This window comes from Pipistrellus kuhlii, unplaced genomic scaffold (assembly GCF_014108245.1).
Source record: "Pipistrellus kuhlii isolate mPipKuh1 unplaced genomic scaffold, mPipKuh1.p scaffold_m20_p_13, whole genome shotgun sequence".
NCBI lineage: Eukaryota > Metazoa > Chordata > Mammalia > Chiroptera > Vespertilionidae > Pipistrellus > Pipistrellus kuhlii.
Genome location: NW_023425438.1, coordinates 18490603 through 18512697, shown reverse-complemented (window position 1 = coordinate 18512697; position 22095 = coordinate 18490603). Strand labels below are relative to the sequence as shown.

General features: G+C 39.3%; 1 long non-coding RNA gene across 1 annotated transcript; it reads right to left on the bottom strand.

Moving 5' to 3' along the window:
* Positions 1-346: 346 nt before the first annotated feature.
* On the bottom strand, positions 347-21278 carry LOC123652213. Its single transcript, XR_006741411.1, has 3 exons — positions 21175-21278; positions 17422-17664; positions 347-867 (listed from the first exon to the last, which is right to left on the bottom strand). It is a non-coding gene; the product is annotated as an uncharacterized LOC123652213 (long non-coding RNA).
* Between the last annotated feature and the right edge of the window lie 817 nt (positions 21279-22095).

Genomic DNA, 22095 nt, shown 5'->3' with positions numbered 1-22095 from the left:
AAACTAAATTCCTATTTTCCTTTGAGAATTCATCTATAGAGTAATAATTACTGGAAATGCATTAGTTACAGTGAAAATTATATTATTATTTTACATATACTTCTCTACTGGTTCAGAAAAATGAATGTGGCGAAGGTCACCATGTGATATTGCTTTTGATAGTCTCAAGTTACTGTAGATAAACAACTGCTTTTGTTTCTGAGAGAAAATGTCCCATAAAAATTGTGAAACTCCTGCTGGCTTAACAAGAAAAAATGAACCAATAGTGTTTAATTTTTAAAATAGATTTTTATTGACTTCAGAGAAGAAGGGAGAGGGAGATAGAGAGAATGATTGATCAACTGCCTCCTGCATGTCCTCCACTGGGGGCTGAGCTGCAACCCGGGCATGTGCCTGGGAATCAAACACTCTTGGTTCATAGGTTGACACTCAGCCACTGAGCCTCCATTGGCCAGGCTGTTACAGATGTGTTTCTAAGACTACTATTAAATAGAGGAAAAAAATTATTGTAATTGAATAGCATTTGTTCATGATTTCCTTTTCAGCTTCCACAAGAAGAAATAATTTGATGCTAATTGTTTGAAGAGGTTGAGAAAGGTATCAATGTCCAGTGTTAGTTAATTATCTCTTTGTAAGAAAATAAGGCACACCGTACACTTAGATCAGGGAGGAAAACTTACTGTAAAATTGTGTTGGATGAGAGGATTATTGCCTTCCCATTTCTTTCCCCAGTCTTCCTGCCGAGAACATAGATTTGATGCCTCCATGTACAGCATCCATCTTGCAGTTCTAAGGACAAACGCCACAAAGGAAGGATGATAAGGTAGGCTGCTAGAAGAACACATTCTGGACAACCTACTTCTAAGACTGCAAAATAAAATACATGCTGCCCAGTTTAAGTGGTGCATAAAACATACTTACACTAAAAGACTGTTTAACTGAAATTTATATGTAACTGATGTCCTGTATTTTTATTTACTAAAGCTGGCAACACTCCCTGCTTCTAGACTTCTTGCTGTTTGAAAATATTCCAATCCTCTTTGGATAAGTTACCACTGTAGTTAGGTTCTTATTTCATGCAGCTACAGTCCATCCCTAACTGGTACACATTTTAAAAATATTTATTTTAATTCAGACTTTTTCTAAAGCCCTGCCCTTTAGGTTAACTATTTGGAATGATGAGCTACATAATATCTTCTTTCTTTAAAAATGCAATCCTGATATAGCAATTGTTAAATTATTTAAACAAAGGAGGCCCTTTGACTGAGGTGGTTCTAATGCCTTGGTGGCGTTATATAAGCACATAAAACCCAACCTTGCAAATGCTTCAAGGTTAAGAAATGTAAACCTAAAGACAACCAACCACAAACTGTCACCTAGGCTTTCTGAAATAAGGCAACTGTTTAATCTGTAGCCAATCAAATAATTTCCTTGCTTTACGTCTGCCTCTTCTCTCTAAAATCTTTTCCCAGCTCCTAGTGGTGGAACACTTTCCAGTTTGAATGGACTTTCTGCTCAAATAAACTCTTAAAATTTTTGATATGCCTCAGTTTATCTTTTAGCAGTTTAAATGGTTAGTCATTTCTTTTACCAGCAGTTGGCCCTTGAAACTTAACTAGCATTAGAAACAGAATTCAAATTTGTCTATATGATTCACCAATTAGAGGCATAAAGGTTAAAGATTTGCCTCACTCATCTCTGATAAAAGCCTGTGCAACATTAAAAAACTACATACATGAATTATAAGTTAGTAAATTCAAAGGGGACCGTTATCCATTGAATTACTAATATATTTCTAGATTTATTTATACTCTTTTTATTGCACTGATAATACCAAATATCTCAAATTATTAAAGGCAAACTGACTAATTCATTTTAATTTACTAATTATTGTATCACTATGCATAAGTATCGAGTATGAAGAAGTGGAAAATTATGGGGGGAAAAGTAATAATCTTTTCAAGAAAATAAAACTTACATGAGTCAAGTATTTAAGGATGAAACAAGAAAGAATAATACAGGGTGGAACAAATATAACTTTACAGTTTGTATGGAAAATAATACAATAATTAATGAAAAATAATACAGGAATAAACTTTGTTTCATGTACTCAAATGATAAACCTACTTTCACTCCATTCTGTATAAATAAGATAAATTATAGTTAAAATTAAATATAAAAGTTGCCAACATGTAGGACAGAAGTTACTTGGGAATATTTTATGGAGTAGGTGGGATTTGTGATGGGCCTTAGATTTGCCCCATTCATCTCTGATAAAAGCCTACGCAACTGGTGTGACCACTTATAAGCCCGCCCATAAAAGGTTTAGTGTTTAAAGCGAGATGGTGAGTTCTATTTCTCCTCTCTTACTCTGCTCAGTTTCCCATTTCTTTCCACAAAGAGTGACATTGTTCAGAGCAGAATTGTAGATAGAGTACTTTTCTTTTCACCTCCTAGGCTGACTCTAGTTTGAATGCATTTGGTATGATCATTGGAATTTCTTTTCAGAAGTAAAAGGGGTATTGTATACTGTTCTGGGGGATGAAATGCACTCTACTTCAGGAACCAGAAACCTGTGTTCCTGTCCCAGCCTTTGTGTGACTTTAGGTCAGTCGCCTCTCACTGGGGTTTCAGTCTGCCCATCTATAAAATTATCTAAAACTTTTTTCTCGGAATTAATTTGTGGGGGAGAACAGCTTTATTGAGATATAATTCACATTTCATACAACTTACTAACTTAAAGAATACTATTAAGTGGTTTATAGTATATTCACAGAGTTGTGCACCCATCACCAGTCATTTTAGAACATTTTCATCGTCTCAAGAAGAAACACCTTATCCTTTAGCTATCACTTATACCTGCGTACTGCTCACCACCGCACCCCTCCCTCCCCCTGCCCCCACCAACTCCAATCAACATTTTGTCTCTATAGATGTCCCTATTTTGCACTTTCCTATGAGTGGAAACATATAATATGTGGTCTTTTGTGACTGACTTCTCTCAGTTAACCTTATGTTTTCAAGGTTCATCCATGTTATTGCATGTATCAATACTTCATTCCTTCTTTATGGTCAAATCATTTTCCATTATATGGATATACCACATTTGTTTACCTACTGTCTTTCTGTTGATAGACAATTGGGTAGTTTTCAGCTTTTGGCTATCATGAATAATGCTACTATGAACATTCATAAACAAGTTTCTGTATAGACATATGTTTTCATTTCTTTTGGTTATATACCTAGATGTGGAATTGCTGGATCATATGATAACTCTAGGTTTAATTGTTTGAGGAACTGCCAGAATGTTTTCCAAAGTAACTGTATGGACCATTTTAGACTCATCAGCAGTGTATGAGGGTTCTGATTTCTTCTTATACTTTGCAATACTTGTAATTTTCTGACTTTCTGATTTCTAGCCACCCTACTGGTGTGAAATCATATCTCATTGTATTTCCTTGATGACTAATGATATTAAACATCTTTTCATATTCTTATTGGCATTTGTATATCTTCTTTGAAGAAATGACATTTCAAATCCTTTCACATTAATAAAATTGCAGGCAATAAATAGCAAGGGAGAGAAAGCTATTTCACAAATAGAACTATTAATGCTTAAAAACAAAAACGTAAATAACTAAGCTAATTTTAAAGTCTCCAAACTTTTTACCCTAAGTTTATTTTTAAGCACACTTATTTAAAAAGTTAAATTAGTACTAAATCCTTTGTTTTCTCATTCTGTGATTTTAATAGTAGTTAAATAGTAATTAAATGGGTATATATCTAGGGATCTAAGATGGCAGTAAGGCAGGTAGAAGTTATAGTCACTTCCTCCCAGGATCAAATTTATTGAAAAATCAACCCAAATAACCAAATGAAGACTAGCTAGGCTCTGGCCAAGCAGCTCAGTTGCTTAAAACATCATCCCAATGTGCCTGAGATGTGGATTTGATTCCTGGTCAGGGCACATTCAAGCACTAATTGGACAGAATATATGTACCCCTATATCCAATGCAGTAACATTTACAATAGCCGAGATATGGAAGCAACAGAAGTGCCCATCAATAAGTGAGTGGATAAAAAAGCGGTGGTACATGTATACAATGGAATATTAGCCACAAAAAAAAAGAATGAAATCTTACCATTTGCACAGCATGGATGGACCTAGAGGTATAATACTAAATGAAATACATCAGAAAACCTAAGGAATAAAATAAATGGAGAAACAAAATTGAAAGAGACTCATGGATATTGAGAGCAGACTGTTGGTTGCCACAGGGGAGGGGTGAAAGATGAAGGGATCAAGAAGAACAAATTGACAGTTACAAAATAGTCACAGGAATGTAAAGTACAGAACAGGGAATATAGTCAATAATATTATAACTATGTACATTGGCAGGTGGGTATTGGAAATATTGGGGGAAACACTTTGTAAAGTATATGATTGTCTAAACACTATGCTGTATACCTGAAACTAATATAAAATAATATTGAATGTGAACTAAAATTGAAAAATAAAAAAATGTTGAAGGGTAGATCAATCAATGATATATTTCAACATTCTGTTTCAGATATTAAAGATTCTTTGTCAGTAAATATGGTTATTTTCTGTGATAGTAGGTCTCAATGTGTGGTCTGCCTCCCCGTGGACTCACCAAAACCCTTTCAGAATGTCCATGAGGTCAAAACTATTTTCCTAATAATACTATGACATTATCTGCCTTTTTCATTATGTTGATATTTTCACTGATGGTACAGAAGCTCTGGTGGGTAAAACCGCTGGTGCCTTAGTAATCAAAGCACCAAACTATAATAATAGTGATTACATTTTTCACTGCCAAAGACTGCCTGTAAAAATATAAGTATGTAAACATACAAATAAATAAAATTTAAGATGCCAGTTTCACTTAAGAATATTCTTGATGAAACAACAAAAATTCTTCATTTTGTTCAGTCTTAACCCTTGAGTACACATCTTTTTAACACCTGTGTGATGAAATGGGTTGTATACATACAGCCCTGGTGCTGCATGCTGAAATAGGGGTTATCTTGAGGAAAAGCATTTGTTCTTTGGTTTGCAAGCTGAACTAACTCCTTTTTTCATGGAACACCATTTTGACTTAAAAGAATGACAGATTAAAAAATTGTAGTTATTGAAACTTGGATATTTAGGAAACATTTTCTTAAAGATGAACCTTAGTGGGCCTGTCGTGTCAATGAAAATAATTGACAGTATTTGTTGTCAGTGATAAAATTTGGGCTTTCTTGAGGAAATCAGAATTTAAAAAACCTTATATCTGCCACTGTGAACTTTAAAGACCTTTCCAATGGGATAGGGATAGGTGATGATGTTAATTAATGTGATTTTTTTTTTGGGGGGGGGAAGGTTTGTATAATGACATGTCAACATTTGGAAGATCTGCATTTCTCAATGAACCATGAGCCCTCCCCATATATTCTGACAGACAATACATGATGTTATAAAATCATGCATAAGTAAAATATTTGAGGGGAACAGAGTTTGCGACCCCAAAAATGCCTTGGGGACATTATTGTATGATGGTTATTTTTAAGAATAGAAAGACTTAGTAAATACATTTGAACGCCCCCCCCTCCCCTCTCAGCTTCCTTTATTATCTGGTTAGGGCCATGGGATATTAGGTTACATTATTTTCTCTGTCACAAAACTAATTTATTGAAGATTTGGTTAAAACAAATAAGTATAGCTTCCCAATGATCCAGATTGTCTCTTAATAAGAGTAGTACTCAGCCCTACCCAGTTTGGCTCAGTGGATAGGGCATCGGCCTATGGACTGAAGGGTCCCAGGTTCCATTCCAGTCAAGGGCATGTACCTTGGATGCAGGCACATCTCCAGTGTGTGCAGGAAGCAGCTGATCAATGTTTCTTTCATCGATGTTTCTGACTCTCTATCCCTCTCTCTTCCTCTCTGTGAAAAATCAATAAAATATATATTTTTAAAAAGAGTAGTAACAGATTTATTTATACCTTTGTGGAAAGCAGGTGTTTTTTTTTTTGTTTTTTTTTAGTATTTAATGACAAACAAATGGGAATTCTTTCCATGTTTAAAAAAAATGCATGCTGATTTTTTCCCCCTTGTGCTACTGTTAGACCTCTTGAGATTTCTTTTATGGTTTTGCTTTCATCATTGAGCATGCATTATTTTATATAAATATAATTTCCAGTGAAAATAAACTCTTGACCAATCTTAGGGGAACATTAGGAAACACTAGAAAATGCACTGCTTGAATTCATATTTATTCCAAAGCACTTTTTGTATCAAATGCCAACTTTTCAAACTCTTTCTCAGCAATCATTCCACCACTTCTACACACACACACACACACACACACAAAATCTAGCCCAGTGATTTTCAACTGGTGTTCTGCAAGAGTTTTTAAAACATGCAGTACCTGACTATTTAGTTAGTCATGGGCACCAACCTCTTTTAAATTTAAAAAATAACAATAGCCAACACAACAATAACTGTCTGGTGTGAATGAATAAAAATTATACCTATTTCTTGTCAGATTATATTATATTATATTATATTATATTATATTATATTATATTATATTATATTATATATATTTTGTGTGTGCCACAAAATTTTAGTTATGACAGCCCAGAAAAATTAATAAGTATAATGACTTAACACATCAAAAATTTATTTCTTACTCAAAGTCCAAAGAAGGTTGGCAAAACTTTCCTTCCACTGCTGACTCGGGAACCTAGGGTCTATCTATATGTGCCATGAGATGAAAAAAGTTGAAAATCACTGCCCTAGCCATCTTCTCTGAAAACAGGTGTGTGTGTGTGTGGGGGGGTGTTTTGTTGTTGTTGTTGTTCCCACTAAAACTACTTTCAACAGAAAAGAAATTAATACCATTTCTTGGGACACTATGACATTTGTTTTAACCACTCAATAAATAGAAATGACAATGCTCCAGATCTTCTGAAACAGTCCTGATTTTAAATGACAGGATTCAGGGATTCAGGAATCTGTAACACTAATAAGTGGTGATTTTCTTGGGGACAGTGTAAGACTACACTTTGAGAAACACTGAAAAAGGAAAGAAAGTGGGTGAAAACAGGAGATAAGGTTGGAGAAATAGGCAAAGGCATAACCAGTCTGGCGTGGGAGTTTGAAGTGTACCCTGATGGCAAAGGGACAGAGGACTGTAAGTAGAACAGTAAATGACATGACTAGATTCATGTTTTAGAAAAATCATCTCAGGTCTATTTTGAAGGAGAGAGAGGCTTGGAGACTGGGGAACTTACTCAGGGCAGTGAGGATAACAATGGAGAAACGAGAATGGTTTTGAAAGATATTTCGGAGATTGAACATCCTGGATTTGGACTTGAATGTGATGTACGGGGGCAGGGTAGGTGGAGCAGGAGGAGTTGGAGACACTTTCTAAGTTAGTGCACATAATAAGGCCAGGGAAATCTAGTAAAAATATTGCTAGTAAATTTTCAAGTCTTTTTTATTTTTTCCATCTAAAAATAAGAAAAACTGCATTTGATTTAGTTTCTGAGACTTATCAAATAAAATCGCCATCAGGTATCATGACAGTTTCCTAAAACCAGACTTTCTAACCTCGGGTTAGACATTGTTTCCAAGCAAAACTCTTCTATTTCAGGGATATTCTGATCATTCCTTCTGGTACTGTTAAAATACAACATACTATTTTAAGAGGGGGATAATTTGTCCTTGGCTACCCATGGAGAAAGGAAGGAAAAATGAATTCACAGTCCTGGAGCAGGCCCTCAGACGCCTTCTTCCAGAATGGTGAGCACATTGCCAACACGCTACAGAATCATCTGCAGGTGCATAAAATGTGCTGAGCACTTCTAAAATTTAAGTTATATGCTGTCGTGGGACATGCATATAGATAAAAGAATAAAATTTACTCGTGTTAGAAATACATGTGCATTAAGGAGTTTCTCTGAAATAAAGGATATTGCATCTGGAGGCTGGTAAGACTGTTTCTTACTGATTACGTAAGAAAAGAAAGTTGTAATTTGTAAGTCAGGCCTTTACACCCTGCCATGGTCACAGCCTCAGCAACAAACAGGGACAGGATAAAGCCGTGGTTATGAAGTAATAACTGGCACTAAGAATAAAACAGACTCATAACTAGAAGGGTCTCAATTATACCTTTATGAGTCAGACTGGTCATTCTGGTTTGCCCAAATGTAGGGATACTTCCCTGGTCAGGTTGGCACTCATAGAAGATCTGTAACTTTGATCTTAGCAACTGAATGTTGACCCAGGTTCTTACTTATTGAGAGAGAACAATAGCCACTTGCTCTTTCTCACAACATTTCATTGGATTTTGTTGATAGAATATTCTTGAAAATCAAGCTTGTCCACCACCTCCTCCTACACACACATACTCTTAAAAAAATTTTTAAAATATGTTTTTTATTGATTTCAAAGAGAGAGAGAGGGAGACAGATTGAAAGAAACATCAATGATGAGAGAGAATCATCAATTGGCTGCCTCTTGCATTCCCACTACTTGGGATCGAGCTTGCAATCCAGGCATGTGACCTGACTGGGCTTTGAACACTGACCTCCTGGTTCATACGTTGACGCTTAATCATTGAGCCACATCGGCCAGGCCACTTCCAGACTCCTAGAAGTAGAAACTATAGGCTTGATTTGATCCTTGTCATCAAGGAGCTTACCATTTGGGGGAGGTGAAGAGAAATGTTAAGCACTGTCCAGCCAGCGTTGAGCATCAACCTATGAACCAAAAGGTTACTGCAGTATGGGGTGTACAGGAGGCAGCCAATAGATGTTTCTCTGTCTTCAATGTTTCTCTCTCTCTCTCTCTCTCTCTCTCTCTCTCTCCTTTCCTCTCTCTCTAAAATAAATAAAAATATATTTTTAAAAAAGGTCAAGCACACAGGTACCATACTATATGCTATCTAACTCCAGAATGACTAAACAGTCCTATAGGACCAGGGAGGAGAAAAGGATCACTCGGGGGTGATCAGGCAAATTTTCATAGTTGATTAGAACTGAGCCTTAAAATATACATTTGCCGAAACCGGTTTGGCTCAGTGGTAGAGCGTCGGTCTGCGTACTGAAAGGTCCCAGGTTCGATTCCGGTCAAGGGCACGTACCTTGGCTGCAGGCACATCCCCAGTGGGGGGTGTGCAAGAGGCAGCTGGTCGATGCTTCTTTCTCATAGACGTTTCTAACTCTCTATCCCTCTCTCTTTCTCTCTGTAAAAAAATCAACAAAATATATTTAAAATAAAATAAAATAAAATATACATCCTCTCCTTAAATAGAATTCAGGTATCATTCTTACTAGTTTTCTACTGCTGTGTAAGAAATCCCTGCAAACTTGGCTCAAACACAACGCTTATTTATTAGCTCATAGTTCTGTAGGCCAGAAGTCTGGGCAGGTTCAACTGGGCTCCACTTATAGTCTGACACGGTCAAAATCTAATGTTGGTCAGACTGGAGGCTCTCAGAAAGAGCCTGCTTCCAACTTAATTCGGGTTGTTTTTAGAACATAGTGTCTTGTGGCTGAGGTCTCCATCTACAGTGAGGCCACTGTTTACTAGAGGCCACCCACATTCCTACTCATATGGCCATCCCCATCTTTAAAGTCAGAAATGGCACATCGAGCCTTCACACTCAGATCTCTCTGACTTCTACTGTCCAGAGAAAAAGCTCTGCTTTTAAAAGGCTCTTTGTATTTTAAGGCCAACTAACTTGGGACTCAATTACACCTGTAAAATCTCACAACATTGCCTAGATTAGTTTTCATTGAATAACCAGAGGTCAGGAATCTTGGGGGCTATCTTTAGAATTCTTCCTGCCACGTGGTTATTCCATGAACCTATCTGAAGGTGTTTACCAATCATTTTATCAATTCAATAATCTATTGGTCCCTTATTAAGTGCATAGAACCAGTTATGGTCATGCTAAGCGGAATCTTAGTTTTAGTTTGAAAGATTGTCCAGGTGCTTCAAAACTTGAAAGTCTAGTCCAGGCTTAAAAATAAAAGTCAAATATTTTCAATAAACCGTTAAGGGGACGGGTGTGTAGAGAGGTGAAGGAGGATATAGGGGGATAAATGATGAAAGGAGACTTGCCCTGGTGTGGTTAACACACAATACAATATACAAATGATGTATTATAAAAAACCTGTATAGACTTTTAAGAAATTAATTTCAGAGAGAGAAAAAGTGAGATGGAAAGAAACATTGATCGGTTGCCTCCAGCACACACCCCAACCAGGGATCAAATCCACAATCTGGGTATGCACTCTGACTGGGAATTAAACCAGTGACCTTTCAGTGCATGGGACAATGCTCAACCAACTGAGCCATACCAGCCAAGGCAAAACCTGCCTGGTCTTTATTAACCAATGTCACCCCAATAAATTAAAGAAAAAGGAAAAAAATAATTAAATATAACATATTAAAATTGTATTTCAAAATGTTTCAATGAAGACACATAACAGTGTTACTTAGGGAGAATTCTAAGCTACAAAGGAAGCAGAAAGTTAACTCCCCATTTCTCATACCCTCAACCCATTCATAAAGAATCATCATTTTAATGAGTCAGTGTTACCCATTTCTTTATCTATGATGATCTCTCTGTTCCTCACACATACTTTGGTTCTCTTTTGCTTCCGGAACTTTCATACATGTAACATCTTCCCATCCCTTACACTTATCAACATTTCACCCACACTTTAAGACTTTGTTAAAATTCTTTCTCCTTCTGACCATACCTACATTTTTTTTCTATGCAATCTTTTTGGCAATCAATGGTATCATTGGGCTATATCACTTCTATTTCAACCTCATATACATATATATTTTGAACTTTTTCTTGACAGTGTGTTTTGCTATATTATCCCAAAGTATTTAGCCTAGCAAAGGCATTGAAAAATATTTGTAGATGTGATTAAATTTATCTGGTTGGGAAAAATCTGACATTTCCCATGATTTACTGCTGTTAATATTATCTATCTAGCTGTTAAATTCCTTAAATATCTTTAAAAATAATCAGGGTTTTAACAAACAAGAAATATACAATCACTGGTTGAGGCCTCATGCTTTCCATTTATGAATAGGCTTCTATCTGAAGCTTTCAAAGAAGTGTCAGTTATTGATATTACCAAGCAAAATACTATAAAGTGTGCTAGAACTGAGAAACATTTTTTTCCCCTTTCCAAGTTTTATTGAGATACTAGAGGCCCACTGCATGACATTCGTGCATGAGGTTGGGGAGTCCCCTCAGCCCAGCTGCACATATTAGCAGTCCGGAGCCCTCAGAGGATGTCCACCTGCTGACTTGGGCCCGATTCTTGACTTAGGGGAGTGGGCCTAAGCTGTCAGTCAGAGATCCTTAGCGCTGCCGTGGAGCCAGCTTGAGCCAGCTGCTAGCTGAGCTGTGCTCTCCCTGTGGAAGCTTACTGACCACCAGCGGGCAGCTCCTGCATTGAGCATCTTCCCTCTGGTGGTCTAAGCAACAGGGCAGAAGCCAGGATGTCACAGTGACCACCCCTCAACCCCCCTACACAAACACACACAAATCCCCAGTCCATGGCAGGGGTGAGGCTTCTCCTCTGCCCAGTTCAGGCATCTGCACATAGCAGGTGCTCACTGAACATTCACCAAGTGGTCTGAGTAATAAGGCTTCTCTTTTTATCTCCCCACCTTCACCCACCATACTTTGAAGACTTTCCTTGCTCTTAAAATTCTGAGGAATAAAGGATACTGCTTCTTCCTTCCTAAAAACAAAAGGAAGACTCCTCCCTTACATCCAATTTTGTATAAAGTAATTGATTGATCCTGACCATTACTCCATTAACTGTACTTTGAACAGCAGCTCCCACCTCCTTTCCTCCCTCCTCCTCCTTCTCTGTACACTGAAGTCATGATGTCTAATTTAGTTCATCATCATCATTTCTACCCACAGCAAGCTGATGTCATCGCAAGCAAGCACAACCCCAGACTACCCTGAGACAGAGAGGCAGAGACCCAAGAAAGAAAATCAAGGCCCATATTCATGCCCTCCTCCCTCCCTGCCCAATCACTTGCCTATTGTCCTATTGTACTATGGAGCCTGCATACAAGAATATCTGTGGTTTAGAAGTATTTAATACATTGCAGAGATACAGACTGAAATTCCTTATTTCTACAATATATTTAAATTTATTTATTTATGTATTTATTTGTTGCAATCAATATATACTCCCTCTACATATTTATTGTACTCAATATGTATGAGATATATATACTAGTATACTTAAGAGAAAATGCAGGTGTTGGTCTTGTTTCCTCTAATTAATTTATGTATTTGAGTTGTTTTCATTTTAGAGAAAATTACAAAAACAAAAGACCAGAAAGGTTAAAATATCACAGAACGTTCTGTCCTCATTACTTGTGTGAAGTCCCCACTGCATCACAGGGACAGCATGTTAAATCAATAGAGACTTGAGCTGTTAATTTCCAAAAAGGAAGAGATGATTGAACTAAAATAGCCCGTGTCGAGTCTCTGCCCACTGGGAATGGAAGTCCCTTTAGTTTCAGGTCTTTCTACAATTAGGTATGTTCCAGGAAGATTATGAGCCACTTTACAAAATTTCCTGATTTTATTTTTATTTTAAGGGGTTGGGGGTAGGGAGGGAGGAAAAACTTTGCTGACACAAAAGCTTTAGTTTTTTACAGCACTAATTTTACAATAAGGTGATAAGTATAATTGGTGGATATGTAGGTGTATTTAGGTGAAGTGTGATGAGGGTGGGGTGGGGTGGGGCTGGGGAGATGGCGTCACATCAAGGTCAGTAACAGGTAAGCTTCTTGCCTGTTTTTAATTTCATCTTCCTTCCCTGGACTAGGCCTCTGCATTGAAAGTGGAGGAGACACCAGGACCGGTTTGGCTCAGTGGATAGAGCGTCGGCCTGTGGACTGAAAGGTCCCGGGTTCAATTCCGGGCAAGGGCATGTACCTTGGTTGCTGGCACATCCCCGTTAGGGGGTGTGCAAGAGGCAGCTGATCGATGATTCTCTCTCGTCGATGTTTCTAACTCTCTATCCCTCTCTCTTCCACTCTGTGAAAAATCAATAAAAAAAATATATTAAAAAAAAGAAAAAAAAGAAAAAGAAAGTGGAGGAGAGGCGATGCCACTTTTATATTTTACTGATCTAGGGCCATCTTTTTTTAATTAATTTATTTATTTCCAAGCAGAGACTTGCATAGGCTCATGATCAATGACTTTTGATCTGGTTTGCATGACTAAATATTTGAAGGGTCTAATGAGGACCAGCATGATAAAATAAAGGCAGGCTTTTACTTGAAGACATTTCCTGATACCACTCCTTGATGAGTCTATTCCTGTGAACTATAATGGGTGTCATTAGCCTGATTACCTTTTACATATACAGATTGTGGAAATTCAGAGTAGATAGTAGGCATTTTTTTCCCAAAATAAATATCAGCTGATTCTAATTTTTTAATAGTCGTTTCCTCCCCCGCCCCCCCCCCCTTTTTTTTCTTCTCATTCTTATTTATGACTTCTTCAAACTAAGAGTGTGTTGCAGCTGGCTGGGGATTCCTTTTTTTATCTTTATTTTTTAATCTAAAATAAATTCCTTTCATTCTTAGAATGACCATGAGCTCTAAGCTGCCACCCCTGAGCTATTCCCCAGGAGAAGCGAGCAGCAGTTCTCTATCAGCTTTCCCCTGCGGTTGCAGTGGATATGAAGGGAAATGCGTTCCTCCACCTGTCACTCCCCAAAGGAGCTCCCTCCTCTCAAAGAGTAGCTGGTCTCCACTGGCAAGGGGTGAGAAGCAGGCTGAATTTTGAGATCAGGTGTTCCCTGCCATTTGGTCTGTGGATGGGACAGCTCTAGTGCTAAGCCAATCTCACCAAAGCAGGTAAGAGAGTAGCAGCCACCCCCACCTACCACCATCCATTCGCTCAGTTTTACATTGGGGAACAGGCTAGGGGCCTAGAGGCCAACTTAAGCCACACCTCTTCCCTCTTCTGGGAAGGCTGCCTTCATACTAGAGTGTTGATTCTCAGTCTTCCCTGCATCAGAATTCTCTGAAGAGCTTTGAAAACGCCCAGTCCTGGATCTACTTTAGAGCACTTGAAACCAAACCTAAGGAGGTAGAGACCAGGCAGGCATGTTTTCAAAGCTCCAGGCAGGCGTCTTCAAACTACGGCCCGCGGGCCACATGCGGCCCTCAGAGGAGTCTGATCCGGCCCGCCAGGTTTTTTGGGCAGTGAGTGCAGCCGAGGTGTTACAGTAGGAATTAGTAGTTCATATAGTCCGGCCCTCCAGCTCTCTGAGGGGCCGTGATCTGGCCCCCACTTTAAAAAGTTTGAGGACCCCTGCTCCAGAGGGAGAGGTGAGAATGTGCTTCCTATTGTCCAATGCCAGCTTAGGGCACTTGGCAAGTCAGCCCCTTTGAGCCAGCCTTTAGTAATGGCCCTGCATGCAGTCTTATCGAGACCACCCACATTCGCTTTCTATCTTTCTTGTCTTGCTCTCCATGGGTCCTGGGTGTTGCCTTGCTCCTGTTCACTTAGCATTTCCTCTCTAGACTTAATCTGGCTTTACCTCCATTCAACTCTGTCATCTCTCTGCTAAGATGGCCAAGGCCATGGTGACCTACGTAAGCTTCTCTCAGAACTGACCACAAACCTACAAGCCTATTTGGAGCTTCTCTTCCTGTACTCCCTTCCTCCAACATTTATTAAGCACCTAACAGGAGTGAGAAATGTCCAGCCCGCGGGCTGCATAAGGCCCACAAAATCATTTGGTCTAGGGGTGAGTTAATTAAATGTTTGAGCAAATTACAGCAGGCTAATTTTAAGTGGCTAATTTTGAATGGCCCTCAAATGGGTTATAAATATCCAAATGGCCCCTGGCAGAAAAAGGGTTCCCTACCCCTGAATGTGTCCATTTCAATGCCAAGTGCTTTGTATTATTACCGCATTCAATCCTCACAACAACTTATGAGGAAATATTATTTACAGTTCATGATTTAGAGATCCTGACATAATAAAGACCTTGTGCATGTGTCTTACACAGGTCTGGTTTTCAAACACAGGTCTGGCAGTCTCCAGAACCCATGGTCTCCACACTGCCACACTGCTCCTCAGTGGAAAAGACCTGATTTCTGCCAGGAAGTGTTCACAGTCTAGTCAGGAAGACACACAGGAAACAAGCATGAGGGCCAGAGGGAGACTCAGGCTATGGGAACAGGTAAGAGGGGCACCCGCCCAGAGAAGAGTCCTAGAGAAGATGATACTTTGAATTGAACCCCAAAAGATGAGTAAAAGTTATTCATATGAAGAACTCCATATATACTGATGTGGCATCCACAGAAATCTAGGCTTCCTCAGGGACCTTAAGGAATTCAATATGGCTGGAGGAGGATGTGGAAGAAGAAGCAAGAGGTGGACAGGTAGGCAGTGCAGGTCATGAGTCTTTAAGCTGGTGAGTTCTGCATTTTATCCTGGGGGCAGTGAAGATTTTAAGTAGAAGAGAGATAAAAATCAAAATGCATTTAGGAGGAAGAGTTGCCAAAGGACATGCATGACTAGAGGCAAGGAGAACATTTAAGAGGTTATACAATGCAAATTCTGGTGAAATCGCAATGGTGACCAGGACTAAGATTTTGCCAGTGAAACAGAAGGGGACAAAATTAGGAGCTATTTAGAAGGAAAATACGATTGGATTTGATGAAAGACTAAATATGGTGAGAACAGGAAGAATCAAGAATGAATCCTTTCCTTGAAATAAAGAACACAGGAAGAAAAGCAGGTGGGGAAAGCTGTGTGTTTCTTTGATCATGTTATGTTAAGGGGTCCAGGATAAAGGCCTGGAGTCCTGGAAAGGTCTGGACTAGATTTAAAGTAGGAAATCACCAAGGAGGTCAGTGACTCCAAAGACATAATAAGATACCCTGATAGAGTGGGCAGAATGAGGAGAGCTGCATCAGCAATGACCAATAAAAGGGAGCCCAGCTTGCCTCCAGAACTTGACTATTATTCTGACCCCTGGACTGCTTATTCAGCCCTGACACCCTTGCCTGCTTGCCAGTACTTTCCCTGAAAGAAAGCGTACTCTTCTTTATGCCCTCATCCACTTGCTGAAACCTCCATGAATGTTCAGCTCTTCCAGAACCACATCTCTGCTGGATCCAATTCCTGCATGCTTGCTGCTGCCCAGAATCTCTCCCTACCTTACACCACCAACCAAACAGGACACTCCAGGACCGTCATTTGCCCAGGCTTTCTTTCCCCTTCGGGCACCGTATCTTGAATCGATCAAGCTCTGTTGTGGGCCAGCCTCTAGAATCAGGTTAGTTCCTTCTGGCCCAGATCCTATACCCTAAGTGGGCAGGACCCTCCCTGTTTACTCTTCTCCCCTTTTGGCCCAGGGCTGTGCCCTGATCCAACATGCCTCACTTCACAGCCCATGGAACAGCAACACAGGCCCCTGAAGATGCTAAAGCTGAGACTGAAGCTGATGAAGGTGGAGGTAAAGGTTTCTTGGTCTATCTAGCTGCCTGGAGCAGGGGAAAAGAAAACACAACAGAGGCTAACAGAATGGAAAAGTAGAACACCAGAATTTGCTCCCATGGGAGACTGGCTGTAGAATACCTGAAATTAGAAGTCTCAAAACAAAAACAAAACAAAACAAAACAAAAAAAACGTGTTAGGGATCCCTGTTGCCTTGGCTGGCTCCGGGTGTGGTTCTTTCCAAGGGAGAATGATTGGTGGAGTTTTTCCAGCCCTATAATTCTACTTGTGATGAGGTAGAATTAAAGCTGAAATGTGAGTTCATAAATTGCCTAGTTGGTGGATAAGATTTTTAAATCTCCTCGAAAAAGTTACATACGAAATCATATTAAACTCTCTATCCATCTGCCTACAATGATCTAATTTCCAAATTGAGCACAATTAATTTTTAATCCTAGGTCAGCTTTCCCACCGCCACCTGTCTCTCTCGTCACAACCTCCCCCATCAGATAGTGTGTGCTCAGAGAATTCGAGACCATTTTAAATATTAACTTGAGCCATACCTACCCAGAAAGATGAATCCACACACACGCCTTCTCTTCTTCCGCCTGTTATTACTAGTATAGTTGCTCATATATTCCTAAATGTAGTTCTGGTTAAAAATAAATGCTGTAAACTAAGAATGTGGGCTGTGTCTGCCTCCACAAAAATTCCTTTGTTCTCTGTGGAGAAGTGAGCAGAGATGCAGAAGTACAAAGCCAAGCCTGCCTTTAAGAAAAGGATACTACACCAGTTTTCAGCATCCGTGTATGTCTTTCTGTTAGAATCGGGGGTCATGGATTTGGAGGAGAGATCTGGGTGCTCCCAGGCTTTATAGCATAGACTTACTTCCACAACTGCTCAGTTATGGATGGGCAGAAATTCCATTAAGAAAGGGTACGAGAATAGACAGGCATAGTGGGCTAAGGCCGGTTATCACCAGGAAGCTTACATGATGAAGCATCCTCCAAGAGCAGGCCGGTCAGGGCTGAATCAGCGAAGTCAGGAAGCTGCTGTCAGCATCTGGAGAGGCCAGTGTACTCCAGGAGAGAAGCTCTTGAGATGGAGATCCTCTGCAGTGAGGCTTTTTGTCTGGGTGAATTGAACCATGAATATTTTTAATGAGCTTTTGTTCTCCTTGACATTGGAATTCTCATCTTCTATGACAGACCTACTCACCCTTGGGGACCGGAATATCAGCACAGATCCTTGAAGAAAGGACAAGGAAGAGGGCAGTAACTCCTGGGGATATGATGGACCGTGCTCAGTGAAAGTAGAAGCCAAAGAGGATACCATTCTAAACAAACCCTAGATTGTTCACATTCCAGGATTATTTGCAATAGGCAACTCAAAGGTCCTGAACCTGAAGGGCAGCTAGCAACAACATAAAGCTAAAAAGGAGGAAACTGACCCTAGAGGCAGCCATCTGTGAACATTGCCCGCCAGTAGTTTCTAGAAGCTACCAAATTTGAGAACTGTCCCTGAGACCTTCTGAAGACTCTCAATGTTAGCTGCTTAATAACTGATCTAAAATGTCTGACTGGTTTAAGCCTTTATTTTTACATGGCCCTTAGCAAGTGGCACGGAAGGTTAGCTGAAGTTAGACTCTTTAATGGAGACAAAAATTTCTGACTGAAGAATGACCCATTTGGGGAAGATAAAGCTGATGGCAGGAAACGGGCTGCACCTAGACGTTAGGCTCTCTTTTCAGTGAGTCACGAGTTAGAGCGCATTCAGAGGCTGAGGACTTGGCCTCCACAAAAATGAATTAGATCACAAGTATAATACTTTTAACCACAAAGACTGCAAAGGAAAACGTTTAAAGTAGTCAGCAGTGAAAACAACAAGGCAATTACTAACATCAGGGAAAACAAAAGGTAACTTTCTTTGCATGTGTATAATGATATAAGCACCAAATATTAACTTAATTAAAAGTTATATCGCCGGGACTGGTTTGGCTCAGTGGATAGAGCGTCGGCCCGCAGAATGAAAGGTCCCGGGTTTGATTCCGGTCAAGGGCATGTACCTTGGTTGAGGGCACATCCCCAGTTGGGGGTGTGCAAGAGGCAGCTGGTCGATGTTTCTCTATCATCGACGTTTCTAACTCTCTGTCCCTCTCAATTCCTCTCTGTGTAAAATCAATAAAATATATTTTTTTAAAAATTATATCATTATGTAGGAAGGATTAGAGAGTTAAAACAAAGGGAGAGCTGAAAAGAGTGCTAAATCTTCACTTACCATAAAAGGATGATAATATTATACATGTAAAATTGCTGAACCAAAAGCACATGTATATTACTTAATATATGGCAATGTAGAAATGCCAGAAGAAACAAGAAGACGAAGGGGAGTAGCAAGAAATGAGGAAGGAAACTGCTGAATTTCATTAGACTTTTAATGCTATTTGACTTTTTAAATTATGAGCATGTGTTCATTAAAACAATTTCTAAGTGATCTTTCTCCAGGACAAGACAGAACAGAACATCTTAACAGTGTGTTGAAAAGGCCAATTAACTTAAAGCTCCAAATGCACTATATAATATAGGAAAGATTTAGGAAGCAAGAGGAAAGGCTAAGGCTCCTTTAGTTGATTTAGGCACAATTTGATAACAGTTAAGTTTAATATCAAGCTTAATTTGTACCTAGGTCTTACATGATTTTAAACCTTGTTAATTCTTGTATAATATTTATAACAAAATTTAAACTTTATTTTTTAAAAAGTAGTTTGGGAACAGAAATATACTGAGTGTATCATGCTCTATACACTATTTCTTTAATTGTCCTTATAGAAAGAATGGCTGACCAGTGGACGGACCTATACATCCATAAACATCATTGTTATTTATCAAGTGCCAGCTACCTAAAGAGCAAGGTATTGACTAGGAGGAATTAATCATCCTCCATAAGATTTGAGACTGTAGCCCTAACCAGTTTGGCTCAGTGGACAGAGTGTTGGCCTATGGACTCAAGGGTCCCAGGTTTGATTCTGGTCAAGGGCATGTACCTTGGTTGCAGGCACATACCCAGTGGGGAGTGTGCAAGAGGCAGCTGATCGATGTTTCTAATTCTCTATCCCTTTCCCTTCCTCTCTGTTAAAAATCAATAAAATATACTTTAAAAAAATATTTGAGACTATGATTGTCATAGATTTAATCCATTTCTTTTTTCCAAGCTCTCTTTCAGAAGTGCTAAAAATAAAAGAGTTTGCCCAAATTTTTCTTTGGTGACACTGTTTAAGTAAACATGTTGTCACACTGAATGGATGACTAATGTGGAATGAACTTTTATCCTTTATCAGAGGATTCCTTAATCTCAGCGCTATTAACATTTGGGGTCAAATAATTCTTTGTTGTGGGGGTCTACACTGTGCATACCTGTCCTCACACACTAGATACCAATAGCATCCATCCTCACCAATTGTGACAACCAAAAAATGTATTTAGTAGCTCATCAAAGATTTAGGTTTAGTCTATATTATTAACTCTGCAGCAAAGAACATCCAAACAGTGATTAAAATTTATTATACCACTCTGCATCTGATAACTGAGACATGTTAAGTGAGAAGGTTCTCCCTAAAGTATAATTAGACTATGTAAATTACTTAAGTATTTTAAAATCTGGAATAAAATTGAAAATGAAAAGAATCCCATCATGACATCCTAAGACACTGGTTAAATCTTTCTCCAGGCAGGGGAATCTTGCTCCCAAAACCTTTATAATCTCTGCCTCAAATGAGCTTGCTTCAGCTTTCAAGAAATTTGGGGGAGAGCCCATAGGGGTTTGAGCAGGCAATGGCACTCCAGTGAGGACTCCTGGCCAAAGTGAGTACGACTGGGTCTGGGACATAAATAGCTGCTTCATCATCAAAGCCTCCTGCCCAAGAGAAGGCTTTCATGAGGACTCAGGCTCATTGTGTGAAAATTCAGATGACTGAACTATAATTAGCTCGATTAGTCAACATTTTAATTCATAGGATTCTGGCTTTGATGTGTTCCTTTCTCACAGAATCAAAGCTAATAATTCTGGAAACATAATTGGGAGCTGAGTGCCAGCTTGAAGCTCGGGGAGCTCCCTCACCTCTTTGGCAAGCTCTGCTTCCAAGACAGCCGCTTCCTGGCCATGAATGAACCTGATCCAGGCACCTCCACCTTGCCCTTTAGCTCCTTGCTTCACAGGATATTCCCAAGCACCTTTTCTCTGCGAGTCAAGATCTCCCGCATTAGGTTCTAAATTTAGTGGTTGACATTAAATTATGATGTCAGTATCTCCAAAGCCTGAGCCCATACATTATAGGTGCTCAATAAACCCTTCTCTCTCTCTCTCTCTCTCTCTCTCTCTCTCTCTCTCTCTCTCTCTCTCTCTCTCTCTCTCTCTCTCTCTCTCTCTCTTTTGATGTTGCTAAACAAACAATGGAGCAGATCACTGGTTGGTTCTTTATCCAAGAACTATCCTTCCTGTTTCAGGAATAAAAACCTAATTTAAACAACCAGTTGTTGTGATTATCTTCTTGATCAAACATAAGCACATGAGATAATTCTGGCCAATGAAAATCAACTGGGAGGAATCTCAGAAAGATTTTCTTGCTTAAAAAGGCATACATACCAAAAGACAGTCCTCTTCAGCTATTGGATGTGGTTGTGTTTCCATGGGACACATAGGACTGCGCACATTGTCTTGAAATCAGGAGGAAGACTCTCTGAAGACAAAGAAGACAGGCTAAGGATGCATCAGAGAGACAGAAGAAGGTGCGGCCTCTGTGACATTGTTAAGCTGTGGATCAGCCATCCCTGAAGCGACTTCTAGATTTCTTAAGTAGATGATACATCTTCCTTATTGTTAACCTATTCTCAGTTGCATTTCCTGTGGCTTATAGCTGAAAACATCTTAATTGATCTAAGTGATTCACTAGATTTTTAATTTATTTTATTTTATTTTATTTTTTGTACAGGAAGGGATTTACATGAAAGGCTAGCCTACTGGGAACATTATTATAACCACTACTACTTACTGAGAATGGACCACACACATGCTCCAGTACCGTATGAATACTGACTCTAAACCTCACAAAAACTCCAGGAGATGATGTTTATTATCTGCGTTTTATAAATAAGGAAACGGAGGCTTTGAGAACATAACTATTAATACACTTATGCAAATCACCCGGTTACTATACACGACAACTCAGATTCATACCCAGATATGGTCTGACTCTGTTTTTCTCTACCTTCCACCTCTCATTAGCTTTCTAAAGACACATTGGAAGAGATGAGGATGAACACACAGAGGAAGGCTACATGGTTCTTTCTATCTTATAACTTATTTCTGTGTTATAAGATAGAAGGAAGCCAAAACTGGTTTGGCTCAGTGGATAGAGCACTGGCCTGTGGATTGAAAGGTCCCAGGTTCAATTCTGGTCAAGGGCATGTAACTTGGTTGCGGACACATCCCTAGTAGGGGGTATGCAAGAGGCAGCTCATCGATGATTCTCTCTCATCGATGTTTCTAACTCTCTATCCCTCTCCC